Source organism: Chionomys nivalis, chromosome 26 (genome assembly GCF_950005125.1).
Source record: "Chionomys nivalis chromosome 26, mChiNiv1.1, whole genome shotgun sequence".
Lineage (NCBI taxonomy): Eukaryota > Metazoa > Chordata > Mammalia > Rodentia > Cricetidae > Chionomys > Chionomys nivalis.
Genome location: NC_080111.1, coordinates 21327596 through 21340199, shown reverse-complemented (window position 1 = coordinate 21340199; position 12604 = coordinate 21327596).

Here is a 12604-nt window from a genome sequence, read left to right as displayed (position 1 = left end):
AGAGAATCCAGTAGAATTTTTCAATGTTTGCAAAAGTGAATTATGAAAGTATCACTGAGAACTAATGGCAACAATATTGGAAGCAGAATAAACATAAGTAAGCAGCATAACATTTGTTCAAAGGCAGCGAGAATCCCCAACATTTTATAGAAAATAATAGATTATGGAGTTATATCATAGACAGTATAATTTAATATTTGTAAAATAAAAATGTCAATGAAAATATAAAATATGTACTTCGATCATAATTAAAATCAAATGCTTAAAATATTTTTGCTTATATTTCTCCATTTTATCAATTCTGTGCAAAAGATATGTGTTATTTGGAGACTTTGAAGTTGATATTTTTTTGTAGATTAAAATTGAAAGGAAACTTCAAACCACTCAAACTAATGTTTTACAGTATTTTTTAAAAATATTTATTTATTTATTGTGTATACAATATTCTTTCTGCGTGTATGCCTGCAGGCCAGAAGAGGGCACCAGACCCCATTACAGATGGATGTGAGCCACCATGTGGTTGCTGGGAATTGAACTCAGGACCTTTGGAAGAGCAGGCAATGCTCTTAACTGCTGAGCCATCTCTCCAGCCCCTTACAGTATTTTTTAATTCAAAAGTGATCTTATTATACACACATATTAGCAATTTTACATAAACAGAAACCAAAAACAAATAGAAAAATAATAGTTTGTATGTAGCAGTGGGAATCACCGTAAAAGTCAAAGGATATATGCTCCCTAATTGTAGATTCCTTTAGAGGAATTCACCGTTATTTATAAAACCACCTCAGGTATTTGAATCTCCCAAGATTCTCTTCTCAGGCAAACAAACCTTTAAGCATGAATTTGATTTACATTGACTTTTATCCCACTCATGGGATTTCCACTATTATCTTCTTCCAACAATAGAATTTAATTATTGTAAGTTATGTGTTTGAAGCTAATTATCACATTAGCATAAAAATAATTGAAAAGACAGACATAGAGAATTTCTACTAAGCTCAAGACTAGGCTACTACCATGACAGAATCTGCTTTGATGAGATAGTCCAAAGTCTAAAAAAATTCTAATAATAACAGTTCAGCCTTTCACAAGGAGCCTTAGCTAGGACCATTCTTGCAGATTCCTGGGAGTTTCCCTTGTACCAGGTTTTTACCTGTCCCTGAAATGACTCCCTTTCCTGTCAATTCTTTTTTTTTTTTTTTTGGTTTTTTCGAGACAGAGTTTCTCTGTGGCTTTGGAGCCTGTCCTGGAACTAGCTCTGCAGACCAGGCTGGTCTCGAACTCACAGAGATCCGCCTGCCTCTGCCTCCCGAGTGCTGGGATTAAAGGCGTGCGCCACCATCGCCCGGCTCTCCTGTCAATTCTTTCAGTACTCTCCTCCAACTTGCCCCCGTGTTTTTCCTCATGTTCCCATCCCCACCTGCCCCTGTCAAGCCCCCAAAATCTCTATTTCCCCTTACCAGGAAGTTCCAAGTGTCCTCTTTGAGCCCATCCTGATATCTAGCCTCTCTGGGTTTGTAGATTGTAGCATGGTTATCTGACCCGCCCAGCAGGTCCTAAGTTATTCCAGAGTCTTGAAGAGGCACTATCTGAAAGACATGGGGCAGGGGGAGGGGAGAGAAATGGACGCCAAGCAGTATTCCTTGTCAAGGCATCCCATTTATTGAAGCAAGTTTCATGTCTTAAATACTCCTCAGAAAGGAGCTAGGGCAAGGGGGAACTGAGGAAAGGGGGAAGGGAAGGAGGGGCTCCGTAGCTAGGCAACTAAGTGGGGCAGTTTGGTAGCTAAGCAGGGCAGTTGCAAGGTCAGTGGCTAGAACACCTACTGTTAGTGATAAGCAGGAAGCCATGAAGACACTCTGTGGTGCTTTCCAGAGCTTGAGTCTCCACGGTCAGCACGTAATGTTTTGGCTAACTTTAAGTTTTCTTGTCTCAAGATTTTTCCTTCAAGGCCCTGTGAGATGTGAGAAAGGAGAAGCCTGAAATGGCTCCTGACAGTTATCATTTACAGCTAATATCCACTTAATAAGTGAGTACATACCATGTTTATCTTTCTGGAGTTGGGTTACCTCACTTAGGATGATTTTTTCGAGTTCCATCTATTTGACTTTGAATTTCCTGGTGTCATTTCTTTTAACAGCTGAGTAATGCTTCACTGTGTAAATGGAGTATTTTCTTTATCTATTCTTCAGTCGAGAGGCATCTAGGTTGTTTCCAGTCTCTGGCTATTATGAATAAAGCTGCTATGAACATAGTTGAGCAAATGTCCTTGTAGAGTATCCTTTGCAAATATGCCCAAGAGTGGTATTGTTGGGTATTGATTGATTCTCAATTTTAGGAGCAACATCATATTGATTCCCTGAGTGGGTACAGAACTTTGCACTCCCGCAAGCAATGAAGGAATGTTGCTTTTGCTTCCCATCCTCTCCAGCATGAGCTGTCACTTATGTTTTTTATCTTAGCCATTCTTACAGGTGTAAGGTGGAATCTCAGAGTTGTTTTGATTTACATTTCCCTGATGGCTAAGAATGTTGACCATTTCTGTAAGTGCATCTCAGTCATTTGAGATTCTTCTGTTGAGAATTCTCCATTTATATCTGCTTCCCCCTTTTAAGTTAGATTATTTAGTTTTCGGTGTCTAGTTTCTTGACAGGTAAGACTACCAGTGGAGGAAATGGGACACAAATCCAGCCACATAACTTTTGACTTAAAATCCGTCTGGCCTATGGGGTATGAATTGCCACTTACTGCTTCTCAGACATGGCCCCCAGGAAGCACAGATGCCACTGGAGAAAAAGGAATGCCAATGTAATGATGTTTAATGATATTCTGCTATACTCATCAATTGGTACCTAGCCCAAAGGCTGTCTGATAGGCTTCATGAAACAACGGGTGGGAATAGACGCATAGACTCACAGTCAAACATTAGGCTGATCTCAGGGAATCCTCCAGAAAAGGGGAAGAAGGACTGTGGGAGCCAGAGGGGTCAAGGACAACACAAGAAAACCCACAGAATCAACTAACATGGGCTCTTAGGAGTTCGCAAAGATGAATTGACAACCAGGGAGCCTGCATGGGACTGACCTAGGCCCTCTGCATAGATATTACGGTTGTTGTCTTACTCAGGGTTTTTATTGCTGTGAAGAGACACCATGGCCATAGCAACCGTTATAAATGAAAACATTTAATTGGGACAGTTTACATATAGTTTCAGAGGTTCAGTCCAATATCATAATGGCAGGAAGCACGGCAACATGCAGCAGATATGGTGCTGGGAGAGTAGCTGAGGGTGCCAATCTTGCAGGCGGCATGAAGTTGACTGAGATACCGGGAAGTACTGTGGGCATACAAAGCCTCAAAGCCTGCCTTGACTCTATGCAGAAACTGCTCGTTCATTTCTCGGCTGCCTAGACCCAAATAATCACGCAGAAATTATAGTAATTACAACACTACTTGGCCAATATAATATCTTAGACATCTTTTTAGATAGCTCTTACCTCTTAAATTAACTCATTTCTATCAGTCTATGTATTGCCATAAGGCTGTGGCCTACTGCTAAGGTTCTGGCAATGTTCTGGTGACTGTCTCCTTCAGCGTCTCTTTGACTCCACCTAATCTCTCTCTCTTTTCTTATTTCTGGCTTTACTCTGCTAATCCATTGGCTCAAACAGCTTCTTTATTAACCAATAGTAATAAAACATATTCAAGCATACAGAGGAGAATCTCACATCATCTCCCCTTTCCTGTGTAAATAAAAGAAAGGTTTTAACCTTAATATAGTAAAATTATACATACAAAGCAGTTATCAAGCAAAAATCATAGTTTCAATATTTAGTTCATTTACATTTGATAAATTGTGGGAAAATAGTCTATCATCTATCCTATCTTTGTGAGTCTAAAGTTTTATATCTAATTTATCTTTTATCATAACTAAGGAAAACTATAAATATAACTATTTGTCTTCAACTCTTCAAAGACCCCAGGAGAATACAATATTACCTAAGTAAATAGGAAGCACAATTTAAGCAACTTCCAAAGTTCTAGAATTGACAGAGACATCTTTCTGTCTGGACAGTCACCCAAAGTTCTTCTGGAACATTAGGGAATCCATCCTATAGGCCCATTGTATCTGACAGACTTTTCTATGAAGCAGGAAATTTGAAGATTTGTTCTGCCTTGTAATGGCAAAGTTCATCACTTGTTTTCTTCTGTATCTTGCAAAATGTCTGGCAGTTTTTTTTCTGTAAAGCAGGAAACCTGAAAGTTTGTCTTACCTTCTTTAGGCAAGTTCAGAAGTCATTTTCTGTGGGTCCTGCATATCCAGTTCATACAATATACCATCAAATAGTCCAGGCAAGAACAGTTTCTTGCCCAAATGCTAACAAGCTCCATAAGGGGACTCTTCAATGCCCATCTTCCTCTTGAAGTAATTTGTGCTTCCAGAAACAGACATGTCTCACTGTCAAGAAAAGTTGAAGTCCTTAAAACATTTGAAATGTCGTTATAACAGCCCTGGATGCTGGCTCCACCTCTCTTGGCCTTTCAATATGGCAGAAATACATTTACCACAAGCTCCGGAACTTCTGGGTAGGAGCCGTGCTCAACATCTCTACCCTACGAGGCACTGTGCAGCACATAAACCCTTTTAGTCTGAGTAAAACCTAAATCTGTCATGCAGTGTGCTGCATGGCCTGGAAATGTCTCCATGTATGGTGGTGGGAACCTGCCATGTTTTTCTGCTCTGCACGCCTAGCTGACAAGACCCAGCTGCTTTCCCAGGTGCGGATACTGTGCAGCAGGCATACTCTCATCTATTTTCCTCCTGAGCAGACATACAAGCACCCAGACCCGAAGTGTGTGGCTTTCCACATGGGTTAGCCCCAAATGTATAGGAGCCATTTTGTAGGTGGAAACTGCTTATTCGCTTCCCAGCTGTCCAGATCCGAATAATCACACAGAAACTATGTTAACTACAACACTGCTTGGCCAGTAGCTTAGGCATCTTTCTGCCTAGCTCTTATATCTTAAATTATTTTTTTTTATTTATCTATGTATTGCCACAAAGCAGTAGCCTACTGTTAAGGTTCCTGCAAGTTTCTGGTGTCTTTCTCCTTGTTAATACAATTCTTGGAAATCTAGGAGGACTGAAACTTTTGATGCCTCTCAACCACAAAGAGAGTTGCAAGTTCAGTTCAATAATTATTCTCCTGTAATAGATTATTTCCTTGTTTTATAACACGTTGCCCTCTTCCCATTGTTCTGTCATTCTCTGGTCTTTTTCTCTGCAATAGTGACACTGCAATGTGCTTGATAGAGGTTTTTATATTGAAAACTACACAGTGTGTCCTTTCCCCTTGTGATGTGGGAAGTCCTTCTGTATATGTGTTGCTTTTATTGGTTAATGAATAAACAAGCTGCTTTGGCCTGTGATAGGGCAGAATAGAGTTAGGCAAGGAAAGGTAAACTGAATGCTGGGAGAAAGAGTCATGTAGCTGCCGCCAGAGGCAGACCGCCTCCTCTGGAGCCCACCACAGCCATGTGGAGATACACAGATTAATAGAAATGGGTTAATTTAAAATATAAGAGTTAGACAGAAATACACTTAAGTTTTGATCAAACAGTATTGCAATTGATATTGATTTCTGTGTGGTTATTTTGGGTCTGGGAAGCCGGGAATGAATGAGCAGCCTCCGACTACACCTTTGCTACAGGATATTTGATCACACTGTGAAGCCTGAGATTGCATTACTTTCTGGAAAAGCTTGTTTTTAGTTGCGATGTGGCTCAGGCCTAGAACACACCTTTAATACAAGAGTTTTCTGCTTGAATACTGTAACCAGGACCAAATAAATCAAACACAGGCTAAGAGGCAGAACAAGCAACCCGCTGACAGGAAGAAACCTTAGAAAGTAACAGAGATTCAGGAGAATGGGTAGAGAGACAACAGTAAGTAGAAGTGTGCTGCTCTGGCAATGTGCAGGGCCTACTCTTCCAAATGCTATAGTTGGTGAGGGACTGGGTCAGCTCTCCCACCTGCTGTAGGTGACAAGGGGCTGAAGATTTTACCAATAAAGACTTGGGAACCAGTTGCTGGAGTGGAAATCTGCTAGCACAGAGGAACAAAAAAAGCAACCAGCTTCCTCCTCCACTGATGTCCCAGAAAGACTTTCTCCTATGCCGTCTTAAACAATACTCAAACATTGCCAGAGCAGCACATTAGAGCTGACCCTGCTGATGGAGGCAGGAGTAAGGCAGTTCAAGGACATGAGGAGGGAGACCTGGTCCCATTCCTTATCTGATATGCGGTTGCATGGTCAAAAAATTGATGTCTCCCCCCGACTTGCTTTTTACCCATCACCATTTGTGGCAGGCAGGAGAGCTGGCCCTGAGGTCATGAGAATAGATTTTGCCCTGCCTCTCATGGGCCAGAAACTGAACCTTACCTGGAAAGCGCAGTAGAACTGACTGTACTAGTAGGGCATGGGTGAGCTGATCCTGAGGGTGTGAGCTGAGGGCGAAAAAACTGTGGCCTTGCTTCTCATCTGCCAGGCAGTGGCATTGGTAAGGAAAAGATCCCATCCCATCCAGCTCCCGGAGCCACCTGTGGTAGAAGGAAATTTGGCTCTGCCCCTCACCAGCTGCAGTACATGGGGAAGTGGCTCCTGTCTCTTATCTAGGCAACACAGTAGAGCTGGACCTCATGGTGAAGATGCCAGCGAGCCAGCTCAAGGGTGTGAATATGGGAGAACTGGCCCCACCTCTTGCTGCTTGCTGCATAGGGTGAGCTTAGCTACGGCAGTGCTGAAGAGCTCATGCTAGTGACAAGGATGAGAGAGAACTGGTGGGCTGGTGGTGCGGGAGAATTGTCTGTCTTCTGTCAATCATGTTATAAATAAATGCTGATTGGCCAGGCAGGAAATATAGGTGGGAAAACAAGACAGGAAGTAGAAATGATGTAATGAGAACAGGAGAATTCTGGGAAGGAGGAAGTTGATTCCTCCCATTCCTGCCCAGACCACTGAAGCAGCAGGATGTGATCTGCCTCACTGAAAAAAAGGTACTGAGCCACATGCCTAACATAGATCAGAAAAATGGGCTAATCAAGATGTGAGAGTTAGCCAGTGAGAGGCTAGAGCTAATGGGCCAATCAGCTTATAATTTATGGAGACCCATGTGTGATTTTCTTTGGGGCAAAACAGCTGTGGGTACCAGGCAGGACAAAAACCCCCAACAACAAAGAGGACCCTTCATGTTACAGGCTGGACAACATAGCTACCAGCCAGGCTCTGAACAAGGGCTTTGAGTTGGCCCACTCCGTCTATGATCTGTAGGAGCATGTAATGGTGCCAGTCTTTCAGATCCAAAGTTGCAAGATCTTCATGACACAGGGCATCAAGAGGATATTATTTATAAATGTTTGTTTACATTTAATGGGTGATATGATATAGGGATTTACATTGGTATGAATCTTGCTTTATTGATACAAATTTAAGGTCAATTTAGTTATATATGTATATTTCTGCTCTTGATTAAGGTATTGTGTTCATGCAGCCTATTTAACAATGTAAGTATAATTAAGAAATATAGGTTAACAGATATTTATCTATAATAGTCAAGTTTGTAGTCTTTTTAGTTAGGTTTTCTAAATATATAGAGATATATTTCAGTTATATAGGTAGTTTTCAAATCTTTCAGAGACCTTCAGAATATGGCATTTAAAATACTTTAAGAGTTTAGGACTAATCATGACAATTAGACACATCTGTTCCTGGCAGCACCAATCTACTTCAAGAGAAAGATGGGCATTGAAGAGGCTCTTTATGGAGTTTGTTAGCCATTTGGGCAAGACACTGCTCTTGCCTGGACTGCTTGTTGCTATGCTGTATGAAGCAGACATGCAGGACCCACAGAAAAATGACTGTGAAACTTGCTTAAAGGTGAGATGATCCTTTGGGTTTCCTACTTTATAAGATTCTGCTAGATATTCTACAGGAAACAAAAAATGTGATTGACAAACTGCCAAATGGGCAAAACTGTCTTTAAAATTTCCTGCTTTATGAAAAAGTCTGATGGATATTATAAGCTTGTAGGCCAAAGACAGATGCTCGAACAAGAAAAAAAAAAAAAAAAAGATGACTGTCCAGGCAGCGAGATGTCTCTGTCAGTTCTAGAGTTTTGGAAATTGCTTATAATGCACTACCTGTTTACTTAGAGTCTTTGAATAGATAGTTTTCCTTAGTTATGATAAAAGATAAAGTAGATATAAATATTGTCACTGTAATTCTTGCTTGATAACTATTTTGTTATATATAATTTCACTATGTTAAAGTTAAAACCTTCCTTTTGGCTTAAACAAAAAAGGCAGGTGATTTGGGATTCCCTTCTGTATGTTGTGAATACCATTGGTTAATAAACTGTCCTAGGCCTACTTAGGGAAGAATAGAGGTAGGCAGGCAAAACTAAATTGAATGGAGAAGAAGGCAGAGTCAGCAAGAAGCCATGTAGCCCTGCTGGAGACAGACACCTGAACTCTACCCGGTAAGACACAGCTTCTTGGTGATACACAGATGAATGGAGATGGGTTAATTTAAGATATGAGTTAGTCAGGAATAAGCTTAAGCTATTGGCCAAACAGTATTGCAGATAATATGGTTTCTGTGTGATTATTTTGGGAGTCTGGGCAGCCAGGAAACAAATAAGCAGCCTTCATACAACACTAATGAACTTTGAATTGATCCTCACTATTTTAGTTTCATTTACTTTGTTACCAGTGAAGTTAAAAAATGTCTAAACATATAGTACCCTTCACTATCTTATCTATGGCATTACTTTCTGCAGTTTTAGCTGTGTGCCCAGTGGCTCAAAAAATACTAGACGGACCATTTCAGGAATAATCCATAAGTCAAATCAAGTACTGTTCAGAGGAGCATGGTAAGATCAGCAGTGTTGTTCCTAACATGAACTACACCCTGGTCAAACACGTCCATGTAGTTTATGTTCCCTGCCTGTAAGTTACAGTTTCTCCATAGACAGCAGTGGATTGTCCCAGTATCATAGTGCTTTGTTTAAGAAAATTATGGTGTTCTTCACAGGATAAAACATAAATATGTTGCTTCTGGCATTGAAAATGACAAAATATTTCTTCAGATTGAAAAGGTGAGGATCATTGACTGGGGAAGACAACTCTGTATGCTGAGTTTACTAAGATCAAGGGCACAAAAAAAATCAGGGCCTCTTTCACCAATTACCATCCCAATACAGATTTATCAGGGATACTCTGATCCAACCCTGAAGTGAGATTTCCCGGTTCAGAGCACCCTAGGCTTTCAGGGAACATGCGGACAACCTTGAGGTAGGAATTGTACTTCACCCCACTCAAAAATGGTTAGGCCTCATTAATGTTGGTGACTATCTAATATCACAATGATATATGGTATATGGAAAAGTCTCTCTAATTTTACCCTCTATTTGATGTTTTGATGGGGTTTTATCCTTTTACTTTGGTTTGAGTGCTGGCCATACATGTAGTTGTGAATTATAGTACATGATACACCCAGGATACTCACTATGTCTGTAGCCCAGTCTGTAACAGTTTAGGAGAATTACTGTAACATGGCTAATTTTTTTTTATAAATGTTATTTAGAACAAAAATCCCAAATCACAGTTAACCAGTTGATTACCCATGGCAATATATTTTGCTGTTTGGAAATAATATATGCATTTTTTAGTGTTTTTTATGGTATAGTTTTGTGAGCTCAAAATGACTAAAGATTAAAGTGATTTTTATTTTCCAATTGTTTTTGTTTTTTTCCCATACAATACTAGCAAAGAATAAAAAAGTCAAATTGTGCAAATCTGTAAAAACACTTAAATATTGTGCCTTTCTCATAAAAATTAAATATCAAAACCTGCTATTCTGCAAGTCTACATGTCTGTCTGCTCTGGTTATTTATCTGAAAAAAAAACATTTAGGGAGACTATCAGAAAAAAATGGTTTGCATAGATTGCAAATAGTATAGCGCTCAAATCAATGGAGTATATTTTAGGAGTAGCAAATCACAGTTGTGCTTCTCAGACAGGTGCAGCATCTGCCCCTGACATAGTATGTCCTTTTGATGTCCACTGGGTTCAACTGCAGAGTCTCACTTGTCTAGTTTTACTTTTACTTTTCCCCCAATATCTAAATAAATGTTTCCTCATTGTGACCTTAAGGACCAGCTCATAGATCCCGATAGTACTGAGAGCCTAGGGACCCAAAGCTCAGCCTCCAGACTCTGAAATCTGTGGTGTATCGACTGCCTAAGCCACAATTCCCAGTGGGTCGTGAGGCAATGACTTTACATGGTTGGCACTGAATGACTCAGAGGACCCATTCTTGAGATACGTTTGACCCCTTGGAACAAGGACGTTCCTCGTGGGCATTCCAAGGCCTTGAACAACTTCTTTCAACTGTTTGGCAACATAATTCCTTATCTAGCAAGCTGTTATTGTTTTCTTCTACTTAATTAATTAATCTTGAGACAGGGTGTCATGTGCAGCCCAGGCTGGCATTGATCTCTTAGTTTCACAACTGCTGGATGACAGATGTGTGCCACCAAACTCAGTCTTTGATTCATGGTTCTAGTTAGTTAATATCATAAGTGTGATGAATATAACAGTTTGGGGATCTGGTATCATATTTTATGTACTTCATTCACTTTTACCATGTCACATAACTGCTGAGTATTTCCAAAGTAGAATGATGTATATGCTCACTTTAGAACTTCCATAGACACAAGCTATTATAAACTTATTTCTATAATGATTAGTAGTGTCTTACATACTTTGAACAACGGTGAAATTGATACTCATCCTGCTTCTGTTCATAACAGAGTAGTAAGGACTATTGCTTTCTAATAGCTGCCTTCCAAATTAAACTAAAACAATGAGATAAAATATGACACAATTCCTGGATGACAATTTGGTTCACAAGTGGCATAGGATAGTGATGCCTGAAACATGGAGTTGGCTGTGTTCAGCCCAGTTACTGCACCGTCTTTGTAGTGCTCCAGTACACCCTGGCTAGAGGTGAAATCCAAATTGTCTGGAGACATGTCTTAATCAGAGATGGCACAGGGCTGAGATCTGTCAGTGTCTGCATGGGTTAGATTTCACAGCCCAGAGATGCAGGGGTGAGTGAAATCAGCCAAAGCATAGTGAGATACCTTCTGCAAGAAAGAAGCAAAACATCCCATGCTTGGTTTGGGGGGGGTTAGAAGAATTTTAAATTATTGTGCATTTTATTAGAATGTGATAACATGTTAGTAAATGACAAATAATTTTAATTAAGTAGTTAAATAAGTTAATTTGCTTCATATCCTTGGCACAACAACACATACCCTATGAAACTAAAGTCCTTTGCTGTAAAAAGAAACATCATCATATGCAAATTGGCTCCTGAGTCTTCCTTTAGATTGTAAATTTTTATTTATTGGTTTTTATATATTTATTTGTCCTGAGAATTGAACACTGTCATCTAGTGTCGCGGCAGCCACCACAGAAAGAGACTTTCTTCCCTGGGATGTTAAACATGTAGCTCTGATCAGACAGGAGGGGAAGAAGCAGGGGCATTACAGCACCTGATGACCAGATGTGGATGGCCAGATGTGGGTGTGCTGTGTTAACAAGGCATTGCTTCAATATTGAATGTCTTCTGTACTTAGTTTGGTGTCTATAGCAGAAGGGGACTCAAATATAAGCGAAACAGATCTCTTCAAGTCTGTAAAATCACTTTCGAAATAAGATTCTAAGCCACACTTCTTTCTTTTGGAGATTTCTTGAGTTTAAAAATTCATCAAATGTGGTAATTACTAGAAAATAATGCATTCAAATAATCTTAAAACTAGTCAGGTAATAAAAGCTCAAAATCAAAGGATTTGTGCATTCATTATATCTGACTGAAATTTGTAAAACATTCAATTATGATTAATTTATCTTTTAAATTTGAAATGTAGGATAAGAAACAGGAATGTTAGAGACCAGTTACTTCACAGGATGAGAGATTGAAGCTAGGAAGTTTCAAAAATCAAGGAGGAAAAGGTCTTTTCCTTATTAGAACATCCAAGTCATTGGTACTGTAGGGCCTAGCCCTACAGTCTCGATAGGGACCACCTAGGTGCCACCCAGGAACAGACCACCCAAGGGGAATTAATTAACATTCCAATCATTATAGATATAGATGTCTCTTAGCCCATGATACACCCATCTCCTTTCACCAAGACACACCAGACACATATCAGCCAATCAGGGCTCCTGAACCTTAAAAACCCCACCCTAACTAGGCTCATGGCTCTCAGAACTCACCACTAAGTCACATGGATGAAGAGTCAAACCTCGAGATGGAATAAAGTCTCTTTGCTTCTGAGTACGAGTGCAGACTCCTCTGTAATCGCTTTTGGGGGGACCTTGGTATCTGGGCATAATAGTACATGACAACAAAGTGATTGTTGTAAACAGAAATGGAAGGGGAATTAAAAAGAAAAAAATCCAGAGGTGTTTGCTGCTTTTTAAGGATGGTTTGTAATGGGAAGGAAGGCTGCAGCTAGTGAGCAGACTTTAAGT